Here is a 13,166-nt window from a genome sequence, read left to right as displayed (position 1 = left end):
AAAGAGGAAGTGCGCACTCCTATGGGCTATGGCCTTCTCTCCTCACTCGCTCGGCCTGGTCGTATCTTATTTGGGCCCCCCGCAACATGACACGAACAAAGCAGTGTAGCATTTGGGCCCGCCTAATTTCTTGAAACGATTAGTACCAATATTTTTATATTTTTTTCGAAAATTTTCAAATTACATGCTCGTTTCAAAAATAATGAAGTTTATCCTACCGTCACTCATTCAACGGACGAGAACAAGGTCTCGCTCGTTGAACGAGCGACACCTTATGGACCCCGGCTGGCAACGCATTTAATAAACGGGGGCGATACCTTCGTTCAATTTAATTCAACTGCAGAACTATATATATAATTAGTTTTTTAATAGAATTTGTATTCGGTAAATTAAAAAATATTGCACATTAATTTTCTCAAAAAAAAATATTTAGTTAGTGTAAAAGTGTGTGGAATTTTTTTTAACAAATGACTTAACGAGAATACAAAATCTAATTTATCGAACAATAATAGTTATGAAGCACAAATATCATATAACGTGGCACAAAGTTTACATACGCTGATAAATATTACATGGGATATGAGGTTTTTCATTGTTACGCGAATAAACTATAACCGTAAAGAGATGACAACAAACGTTGTCATGTACGGTAGGTCTAAAGACTAACTTAATAGCATGTCGCTGCTAAACCTAACATGCCTTAAAAAATAGAAATAGGTCGGAGTACAATAGATGCTATTTATTGAGTGCACCTATGATATTTACTCTTTTCTTAGTGAATCGCCCCCCCCCCCCCCCCGCCTTAGCGCGAAGGGTCCTCTCCCGCTTCCTTTCCCTATCTGCTTTGCGTGCTTGAGCCACGGCGTTCTTGATGCGTTCCTGCTCATATCGCTTCATCCGTAGTTCCTCCTGATATCGCTCATACTCACAGTGTTGGTAAGCTTCCCTCCTCCACCGTATCTCCATTTCCACCCACTGTTTTTGGTCCTCATTTTGCTGCATATCGAGCCATTATATGAAGTCACAGGTAGGTGGAGGAGACTGGATAAAAGAAACAAGAGGGGAGATTAGTAAGAGAGTGCATGAAATCGTGTGAAAAGTATCACATGAGTGATCTATGTCGCTATACCAGTGTGTACTCATACAGTCCATATCGAGGCTTGTCATACTGGTAGTTGGCACACATGAAAAAGCGTATGCCATATGTGTAAGATATGTCCTGAAACTCGCGAAGCCTACAAGGGTTGTCACTAAAGCACATCGGTGGTTTGACACCCTAGGGGACGAAAATCCCACAATGTTTCTTGGGTGGGTTTGGTGGAGTTGAGGAAGACATTGCAATTGAGAGAGCTGAGGAAGGAGTGGTCTATCCATTGATGAGGGTGAGGTTATTTATAATGGATGGGGGCTGGTGCATGGACTGAGTGCACGGGCTTGGCTGGGGGCTGGAGCATATGATTCCCTGTGAAAGCTGAAAAAGTTGTGGCATTGATGCTTGGCAGAGATTCCCTATGAAAACTGTTGCTTGGTGTGGTAATTTCATTCTGCAAAAATTCAGCAATTAATTATTATTGCCTCTGCATGTAAGGCAGGGAATCCAATGAAATCATTGGGCTTAGAAAAAATGTATCGGTAAAATAATAAATCCCGGGCATTTTATTGAAGAAAGTAAAGTACATCACATATAAGGGTCATCGTAAGCATTTATTGTCTGTCTGTGACTACAGTACATAAGGAAATATGCGCCGACTCATACCCTACTCGTACATAATCTTCGACAAGATACAACGGCATGTAGTACTCTATCGCTAAATGAAGCATGGCTTATGGAAAGATAGATTGTCGGGTGTAAGAAAGTATCTACTGGGTTGGTGGAAAAGATTAATGTTTCTCATCCAGATATTCCCAGCGGACCTCTTGGAAGTTGTATCCATGGGGGTAGGGTTTGCTGCACACGTACTCTTGTGTCATTCCATGTGCCACAGGCCCCGGCACAGCCGGAAGGCCTCACAGGCATTGTGGAGGAACCTGCATGTTACCGCATATAGTGAGGTACTTATCCCACCACTCTTCATTGAGTTCCTGTAGCCTCATCATCGGTCGTTCAACATCCGCGCGCCTCATTGCCGCAGTCTCATCGTAGCCGTAGTTGATGTTCGCGTACTCTTCTTCGATCGCGTACCATTCGTACTTACACCTGGGCTTGTCATACTATTACAAGGAAGCAGGTGAATTAGATGAAATTCATAGCATGATAATACATCATGCACACTTACCGCACATCGGAACCAAGCGACCGTGACAAGCGGGAACAGTTTCAGGCTTACTATTTTACCGCAGTTGCACCGTGGCATGCGTGCGTTGTGCGCTTCTATGTCCAACTCTAGCTTCCTCTTCTCCTGATCTGGGTCTTCATTTCTCCTTCGCTCTTTGTTCGCACGCTTGCATCTATCATGGATGCCACGCCATAACTCGTAAGGGCCCATCTTGCCCTTACCCTTATCAGACCCGTACCCGAACGCCATGGAAGGGATTGTGTTGGACCGTATTAGAAATGAAGTAGCCTTGGTTGGGTCACCCTTATATACAGAAGTGGGGGATACTACAAGGAACTGTTCGAGGGAGAGTTATTGCGATGCCAGGGTGGGTCTCAGGGAATCCTTTTGCGCTATGTCAAAAGCGTCCGCCGACAGAGAGAGAATGAGGCGTTGTACTATAGAAAAAGAGATAAGGTCACGGACAATGCTTCATCATCATTTTACTGCGTGTAATGAGGATGTGTCCAAGCTATTGGATACGATGCGTAAAGCTCTGTCGTATAATACATGATTAAAGGTCAGGCGTATGGCCTCGATGAAGGACTTCAATGATGCCACCATCCATTCCTCTGAATGTTTTGACTATTATGGCCACTCACATGAGTGGCAGACTTGGTACCTACAAGTATCAGAGTGGTCACTAACATCAAGCGCAAGCAATTTGTCGAGCAGATATGTCTCATAATTGTCAGAATTGTGACTAACATCTAACCTGAGGCATTCTTGATGGAATCCGATGTGATAGGTTAAAGCTGAGTTGTTTGGTTTGTTCATGTGTAAAGCATTAGTCAGGATAGATGTGTTGTCATTTCATGGTAAAAGCTAAGTCATGTGTTCACTTCGAGTTTAAATCCTGAAGCACAACATATGTGTTGTCATTTCACACTTAAAGCTTTGTCATGTGGTCACTTCATGTGTAAAGTGTGAGTCACGACAAGGATGTTGTGCTGCAGCAAAATGTTGTCATTTCTTGCTAAAAGCTGAGGCGCATGGTCACTCGGTGTTGCTTCATTTGTCCTCTACCGCTGGGACGTCTTGTCTACAAACACAACCCAATCAAGTCTCTACTGGTAGTTGGCACATATGAAGAAACGTTTGTCATAGGTGTAGGAGATGTTACTACTTACAATGTCATTACATGTTTAGATTGACATAACATGTCGCTACCAACTTTTAAGAGCGATGCGTCCAAACGCTACCCGACTACTCAGAGTCACTACAGGAAGGCATCTAATGCATACACTATCTCCAAATTACATACCTACACTTGGTCCATACACCATCGGAACTTGTTGTATATAAACAAAACTCAATCTATTCTCAACTCACACATCGAGACAATGGCGTTTCCTAATCCTCTCGATGGCCCCACCGATCCACCACCTCCACACCCCCATTTAGACGTCCATGGCAGAGATTTCTACGAAAACCATAATTCTCTTCCTTGCTCATTTTGGTCACCATATCGACATGGAGATGATGTTGTAGTTTAGGTTTATGAGCATTTTGGTGACGCCGGGCGTCATTTCTTTTATTGTCCACATTTCAGAGTACGAACAAATAGTACCTATTTTGTTTCCTATTTTCTCAAAACCAATTACTTATTTCATCTATCACTTTTTCCAGACGAACAATTGTGGGTTCCAGTACTGGGCAGACCCGCTGATAGAACCACACATTTAAGAATACATCCGTCACATGCACATCGTTGTCGAGGAACTACAGGAACAATTGCACCAAGAGAGATGCAGCAACATCAGAAGACGCTATATCCCACCTCATATGGCAAGTCGGAGGAACAACTGGGAGTAATAAGGATGTGTTCTAGCGGTTGGCCGAGGATTTGATTTCGTATTTGACCTGTACTATGTTACCATTCTCTAAATGTGTGAATCCCAATATGTACCTAGGAGTAACCAAGAGCTTGCTCCCCCACCACCACCACCACCACCGACGCTCTATGGTGACGTGTTACTTCGGCATTTTGTTATATTTTCTTGTACCGTGTTGTTCGTAATTGAATAAATTATACCCCATCATGTAACGTTTTATTGTGTTTGTAAGTGTTATAGTGGTAGGGTTTTTTGATGCGAAGGTTTTTTATTTTCAAAGTTGCAAGTGAACGATTTGAAAGGGGATATGACCGCACGATGGTCTTCCTTGGTATCGATCGAGAACACAGTTAATAAAAACATGGCTGCTAATAAAGATCCTGCATTAACATCCAACATGATATGACAGGCACATAATGTAAATACTAGCACGGAGTACATGTAAAACAGTAACATGGAGTACTACTACATAACACCCTGAAACTAAAAATAACATAGAATCCAATAGGTTATGTCCCCTCTTAGGGATGACACCCGTGTTCGCATCTATCCTAGGGACCTTGCACCTCATCGCTCGCATGTGGTGACCTGAGTATGTCAGGCGTCCAATGGAATGGCCGGCCGCTCAGGTCGTCCAGCGGGCGATGGATTGGCGTAGTCGTCCTAGGAGGGCTGAGTCCCTCGGAGTGACGCACTAGGTAGTTGCGACACACCGAGCTCATCGCTCTTTCTGATGATGAAGTCGTACCCAGGGACCTGACTAACGTCCCTGCTAAGCAGCTCCATGTAGCTACCATGTGCCTCTACTTCTCGGATATCGTCGAACTCTGCACATGGAACAACAAAGAAATCAAGTTACCACCGGTAAACCGGGACATACGTAACAATATGGCATGCATGAAGCGAGTGTCCTACCTGCACCGAGGACGCGAGAGCACGAAGGACCTGCGCCCATAGAGGAAGGGTGCATCACACCACTGAAGGCATGGAAATGGCCAGCGGAACCGTAGCAGGGGTCACCAACGCTAGGAAACGAAAGCCGAGGCAACATGCCACTGTAGTGGGGGTGACCAGCAACAGTGAAAGACTGTATTACCGTCGTAGGGGTCGAAGAGGAAGACGGTGTCGAAGACGTCCTCGACGACTCAGCGGTGAAGGGTGGAACTACCGGTCGGTATGGCGACACGGTGAAGGTGGCACACGATCATGGTCCCGTCGTAATGTCTGAGGATGAACTGCAGCTCAACGATCTTAAGGCCTTCGTCACGTTCTGGATAATCCGGCCAAACGACGCGCCATCTCGACCCTGGGAACCTCAGCCCCACTGTCGAGCTGTAGTCTCTATGCACGTGCCTCGGCATCAATCTGGTGTAGTATGTCTGTTGATGTAAAGAATATAGGGGTCCCCCACCAGGATGGCACCCAAACGGTCAATTTTGGGTAGTATCCACTTTCGTTCTTTGGCCCATGACCGCCGCACGACCAGTCGATGCCAGCGTGACCACGGCCATGGCCTTCGCAGGATTCCCCGTGACCAGTCCTTACTGGTCACAGGATAGGTACTCGTCTAGGCCAGTCAAACCTTATTTAATACCGCTATTCACGCTGTTTTCCTTCCCCAGGCAGTTCACTCTGGCTGAGGTGGTATGGTCGGCGTAGAGTTACCATATCCCTTCCCGTAAACATTAATTATTGCGGGATGGGCACACAGACGTGATAGGGGGTGCAGCAGGCACGCGTGGGAAGCCTGTGATAGGACAGGGCAGGCTGAGTGCTTCGGGCGTGACAAACAGGGGTGAGGCCGATGGACGGGATGGGCGTCGCAGGGACCCAGGGCAAGCACAACGCATGTATATTTGTAATGATTATTTATATTGATTCTCTAGGCAGGCATGGGTCTTTTGTTGGGCCCACCTATTAGACTTCTACCCCCTGGAATATAAAGGGGGATATCTTCTGTAAATGGAGAGGACGGAAAAGAATACACAAGATGTAGGGCTTTTACCTCACTAGGGGTCTGAACCTAGATAACTCTGGTGTTCTTGAGTAACCAACACACACACACATTCCATAGGCACACCTGGAACGCCGATCACTCACCCATTGTCCAACATACCTCGAAATCATTGTCAGGGATTTACCCTCAACAATGTACCTTTGCAATGATAAACTTCATCTCACTTCACAATTTTTAAGCTAACAATTGAGGTAAATGATGAATCGCGTAGGGTAATTCATAGCTCAAGCGAATGAGCTTGGTCCCTATGCGTAGGGTACGTGTCACGCACATCCGCCACGTGCCGTGGAAACTCGGCTAGTGTGTACATCACCCTGACCCGCGTCCAATGCGTGAACCACAAGAGGTACTCCGCGTACGCCTCCTCCGAGTGTGGCCGCTCCTTGTCCATGACGTGCTCGACAGTTGCGTCCCATTCTTCAACCCATCTCTGCACACGCGACGCAAACACGCTAGTGGAATGAGCCCCCTCCGCATCAATTTGTAGATACAGAAGTCCGTGAATACAAGGTGTACAAGTGGGTCATATGAAAATATAATTACAATGTTACGCACATGTGTATGTTGATAGGCACTGACCTAGTCAACGGTAGCGGCCACAGCTGGAACTTCCCAAACTGTCGCATCACGTGATGCGGTGAGTACTCCTCGACGCAGATGTTGAGGTCGATGGCATGAGTCGTGAGCCAGTACTCTCGATCACATAGGTAGAGCACCGAGAGCCCAAATGGAGCGCATCAAAGTACCTCGGCCTGCGTGTACGGCCACCAACGCACACAGTCCAATGTCAACTCATCAAACTGGCGAACGAAGTTCGGGTACGCACGGTGTGTCTGCACGCTGGACCAACTCGGTTGTGCAACCTAACTAAGTTAGACAATACAATAAATCAATCAACATAAACGTACACAAATAGCATAGCACTTACCCTATGTCTGTACCACAAAGATCCCATGGTAGAGCCGTCGATGCCATCCGCACCAAACTGATACGCGCTAAGGTCCACAACAGGCATGCCGATGCTGATGCGCTCGTACGACCACATCTAAAGCAGCAGAGGACGCATGGTCAGGATCGCGTTGTTGTCGATCTTCGTGCACCCGTCGCACAGGCCACGGTACGTCGCAACTAGCACAGCTAAAGCCCAGCTGTACTGCGGGACCTTCGCCAAGTCGGCATCCGTAATCACTCTGGTATATGGGATCATGCTCCTGGAGACCGTGTTGTCGTGGGTCTCGGTGGACATGACCCACCTAAACAACCACAGGAGATACGCCTTCAGGTGTCAGGAGACGTCCTCGGCGCCTACCAATGGATGGATGGTGTCCTCCTGTCAAACAAGGAAGAAGTACAAATATCTGCATCCGTTAATAACTTAAAGGAGATGAGAAACCATTAAAAGACATGCATACCACAAACTGAACTAGAAAGGCCTTCATCGGGCCGTGCTTCTTGTTCGCTGGAAAAGGCCTGAATGGGGCTACGTCGTCCATCCATTGAACGACGGAGAAGCGGCCTAGCATCTCATCTCGTGTGCCCACGCCCACGTCCCTAGTGCCAACAGTGGCATACGCGCAAGGCAGACCCATCAGGAGCGAGACGTCCTCGAGCATGTGTGCCATCTCACCGCACGAGAGGTGAAACGTGTGCGTCTTGGGACGCCACCTGTCGACAAGGGCTGTGAGGAGGGCCCTGTCGTAGCTGAACTGCATCCCCGCCTCTGAGGCCCCCGCCAACGCATCAACCTCCACAAGCCGACACAGCGGAAGTAGGCCAGCAGCACGTAACCTAAGAGCATACTACAGTTAGCGACCAGTATCGTGTCTAAATCCGTATGGAACCGTAAAGTCAAGATTAACAAACCTCAGGATCCAGCGATCGTCAATTAGCTCATCCGGCACACGAGGTCGATGTACCGGGAGTTCCTCACACTGCACAGTGATGCGGTGCGAATGGTGCTCGACGTCGATCTGGGGGTCGAGCAGCTCCGGCTGCGCCATACCTGCATGTTCACAAGTTATTTACATTTTTATATGCAAAAAAACAAAAAGTAAGAAGTGTCAACTGACCTTCATTTTTGGGAACTGAACAAGTAAAGTACAATGGCGTGCACATGAATATCCATCACACATAAAATTACAACATTAATCAATCTCAATGAGTCTACGAAGCTGAAAATCAATGACTACGAGGACGTCTCCCATCTCCAGTAGAACTAGACAGACCTGCTTCTGTGAAGTTCATATTTGGGACACCAACTGTGCATTTCTTATAAGTGTGTCATGTTCCGTTGCACTTGCTACACCATTTCACGCGACGTCCAGTTCTGCTTCATCTATGTCATTACGGAGCCACGTAGTCCTGCGCCGCCCCTTCTTATGCTTCATCTTGTTGGGATCTGGTACAAACAAAGCATTGGGCCTAGTTTCCTTTGTGAAAGAACTATAAATCCCGAAACCATAGATCTCATAGTTCCAGGTGTCGAACAGAGCTTCCTTCTTGAAGTAGTCACAGATGAACTTTTGAGTCATCAGCCCCGTCACAGCACACGTGGCAATGACATGGGAGGATGGCTTATGCAGTAGCATCAGCTTGTAGCAGGTACAAACGCACCTGTCATCGAAGATGGTGCACTTGTGGATAACTCTCTCACGCTTCCCCCCTCTTCTTCCTTTGTCCCTATATAGAATTTCATATCATTGTTGTGCGGTTCTCATGGTGTTCACCTAGTGCATCTTTGCCTTATTCACCTTGTCTTTCATTTACTTAGTCATCTTTGTCCAATAAATCATACTAGCATTATTCAGCGTTGTGTGTGCTACTGCGTAGCAGTCCTTGAAATACTTGCATGTCCCTTGAAGTATGAACTCTACAATCCCACAACGACAACCCTCTCACACATTTTATCATTCAGTTGTAAACCTCTGCTAAATTTGTAGTCATAATATTGTACCTAGCCCTGTTTGTGTCGTAGAGAAGAGCCCACTTCTCCTTGGGCTAATTCTAAATTCACTTGCTAAATGACCTGTTAGATGACCCGCTCCTCTGCGTGATGCCAGCCTTATTGTCATTTGGCAGGGACTTAAGAGATACTAGTACGTCCTTCGCTCCTGTCACGGGCCTCCCTACACGCTCCTGTATTTGCTTCTTCGTCAGCTCATCCAGTATCTTCCAAAGAACATCAACGTCTGCTGCTGGTTCTGACCGCACAGCCTCTTGAACATGTTCATGAGGTTCTTGTTTTTGAATTGGCGGAACAAGTTTGCACCTAAATGCCTCATGCACCACCTACAATGCAGGTCTAGCCACACAGGTCCAATCAAGCTATCGTCCATTCCATTTTGCAGATCCATAATTGCCTAGAGTATCCCAGCATGTCGGTCATATATAATGCACACGTTCGGCCGAGCATCAACAATTATCATCCTCACACGGTACATAAACTAATACCAACTATTGATGTTCTCACTCTCCACAAATGCAAAGGCCAACAGTAGAACTTGACTGTTCCCCTCAACCCCAATAGCAGTCGGGATCTGTCCCATGAACTTGCTGGTAAGAAAAGTGTCATCGATGAATAGGATAGACCGACAATGCTTGAAAGCTTCGATACATGCCCCTATTACAAAGAAACATCGCTTCAGGATGTACTTTCCATATTTGAACAACAATAGATACTTATCGACGCCGTAATACGTCCCCAAGTTCCTTCGAGCAATAGTTTGCATTAAATATGGCAGATTCTCATACGATGCTTCATAGGTCCCGAACCTTATCTCAATTGACTTCCTCTAAGCCCTCTATGCTTTGTTGTAGTTGATAGTGTACTTCTACTTCTCCTCAATTTGCCTGATTATGGATCCTGATTCGTAGTTCAGGTTATCTACAATCTAGGCATACATCACATTGGCAACAAAGCCTGAGGTGATGTTCCTGTGGCTGCGCTCAAGTTCGCCCATCATGCAAGTGGGTTCGATCGCAATCAACACCTCTCATTAGTCAACCCACTTCCCCTTAAAAACGTGCACCCGTCACGCGCAACCCTCATTCGCGCACTTCACATCATATTCCTTCTTGCTTTACTTGACAACATAAAACTACCGTCGAAGCGAGGTCGTCCACTGAGTGGCAGCATCCTTCATGGGATGACTGGTAGGATACCTAGCACCTTGGGTCACCTCATTCTATGTATACTCTCAGGCTATTTGATTCCCCTCATTCACCACAAGGTTGTTGAAGTTTTGATTGTTCCAATCCGTGGGAACTGAAACATCGTCCTTATCATTCGAGCTGTCATACTCAGAAGTTTCATCAGCCTGAATATCATCCCGCTCCATCTGTTCAATTAGAGAATGTATTTGTTCCCCCTTGTCTGCCTCACCAATCAATTCAGTCTGATAATCTGATGAATGTGTACCATCCAGATCGACATCTTCATCATACTCTTCCTAATCACCCTCCTCCTCCGCGTACGCTCCATCCAGCATCTCCATAATTGCCTTCTTATTCTTCCATTGCACAAGCAACATAGGAGACCAACCTCTGTGCATAATATCATGCAGGTACCTCTTCCACAATTCATTTTCCCAGAGCGGGAACACCTCCCAGTACACACCTTCTCTGTAATGGTTGCCGACAATGCTAATGGTCATCTCTCGAACCTCGTGGTCTATTTTAAAATCCTGCATCAACCAGGAATACAAGCGTCCGACACTTTTCTGCATTGGTCTGGACATACCCTTGTCTATTGACTTAAATACGGACAGTACTACCCCTTCTGAACCATATAAGATTTCATTGTCCCCGTAAAAATCCTAAACTACCACATATCCACCATACCTGACAACCATCGATAAAAACTATGACATTATTGCGACATAGCAGAAAGAATCATGTTAAACTACATTTACAATGCAAAATTCATTACAAGCGTTGCCTAACATGTAATCTATACTACAACAATATATTCCCGATTCTCTACATCAAACACATCTAAATCCTACATCTATCATATCAATTATGACTACACTATGCCTAAATCCTACATCTAATACCTAAAATATGTCTAAATACTACTTCTAATTGCTAAAATATATGTATAAACATGATTTAATTGTTGAACTACATCTAACCCTAATTCTAAACCTAGATCTACATTTTATCCTTCTTCTAGTGGCTATAATACCATGTATGTAAAATAAAACCTAGACCTAACATCTAACTTATGTCAAAACGTAGTACTAGTTGCTATCCTATTGGGGTTAAAATAACAAAGAAAAAATTTACTCTTTTTTCCAACAGAGCTTCACCACACAAACCTCCCTCCCCTCCCCTCTCCTCCATCTTCTCTCTTCTCTCGGCCGAATGAGTGTCAAATGAAGTGCAGACGTCAGCAGGGCCGGCCGAACCGGCCTAAATACTCAAAAGGTCTCGCCCGCTGACCCACACGGCGTCGCAACCACGAAGGTCTCGCCAGTTTAGTGGGCGATAACAAGATCTCGCCCACTAAACGGGTGAGACCTCCCTCTCCCCGATTATTAAATACGCTGTCAGCTAGGGTCCACAAGCGAGCGAGACCTTATTCTCACTCTTGAACGAGCGATGATAAGTAGACTTCATTATTTTTGAAACGGACCTGTAATCTTGAAAATTTTGAAAAAAGTATATAAAAAAATTCGATTAGTACCCATGCATGGGCCTCTCAGTTATCTGGGCCAGTATTGGTCTTGGACGTCATTCTGGTATAATGGGCTAGATGGGCTCGGCGTGTGCACTATGTATTCACACTATCTTCTTAGAAATAAAGGACATGTTGCTACAGCTCTAGCTCCGATATTTATATTTAATCTAGAGTTTCTATAATATAATCAAATAGTTTAAATTTTTATTTTAGTCTAATGTAAAAATTAGATAGATCAACTTAAATACTCTCAGTCTATCTACAACTTTAGATTAAGATTTTTTTAAACTAAGTTTAATCAGTTTTCAGAAATCTTAAATATTGAGTTGTGCCAAAGGGGACAAAAGAAGCAGCAGCTTACACACAAGTACCTATCAGTGTTCGGTGCTTGCTTGAATTCTCGGTGGCTTATGGACATTGGTACATCACAAGCGTGATTTTATCTAGTTGACAAATGCAGATTCCGTGTCGATGTCACGGCAGATCGACAATTTCATACCAAAATTTGATGATGATGGTCACACCAACCACCAACTTCTCCAGACTTCACGCTGATTTATCATTCTTTTCTCTCTCTCTCTCTCTCTCTCTCTCTCTCTCTCTCTCTCTCTCTCTCTCTCTCTCTCTCTCTCTCGTCTGGTGTCAAACAAATTGAACGGAAATACATCCATACAGCGGCACACAACTCAGCTTCTAATACAAGATATGGGTGATGCTAAAATATAGATGCTTGTTTTTTAGTTATTTTTTAGGTGATGAATATTCAATGGCTGACAGACGTCTTCAACCTACCGCCTATCTATAGTGAGAACCTCCATCTTCAACCCCATGTCGGCTCATAGTCGTGCTCACTCCCTCATCTCCCGCCCATCTCTATCTATCTCCGACGAAGCTCTCACTACTGATTCTGCTGTCACGCTAACTCAATTTTGCTAAGCCACCTCCGCTTGCCCTCACCCTAGTACCGCTCACCGACCGTTCTATACCACCTCGCGGGGTAGGGCTGGTCGCCCTTCCTAAAACCTCATCTAAATCCAACGACTAAGCATCCATTTCAAAAAACAATCCCCTCCCTTCACATCATCAGTGTTCTTCGTTGTCTGATCCATATGTCTCGTTTTCATATATCCAAAGATTACAAAGCTTGACAAAATAAAAGTGGTAACGTACACATTAATGATTAGTCATGGTATAAATCAGGTTTCTAAAAGTAAACTCGTGACCAAGTCCACCTAAAACGGGTGCATTAGCCAACGCAGAAGAGAGCATTGGGCAGAGAAGTTTGAGTGACGCTGTCGTCACGTCAGCTCCCAAGCGGG

Source organism: Phragmites australis, chromosome 5, assembly GCF_958298935.1.
Source record: "Phragmites australis chromosome 5, lpPhrAust1.1, whole genome shotgun sequence".
Taxonomy (NCBI): Eukaryota; Viridiplantae; Streptophyta; class Magnoliopsida; order Poales; family Poaceae; genus Phragmites; species Phragmites australis.
The sequence above is the reverse complement of the archived record's forward strand: the minus strand, read 5'-3'. Positions refer to the sequence as shown.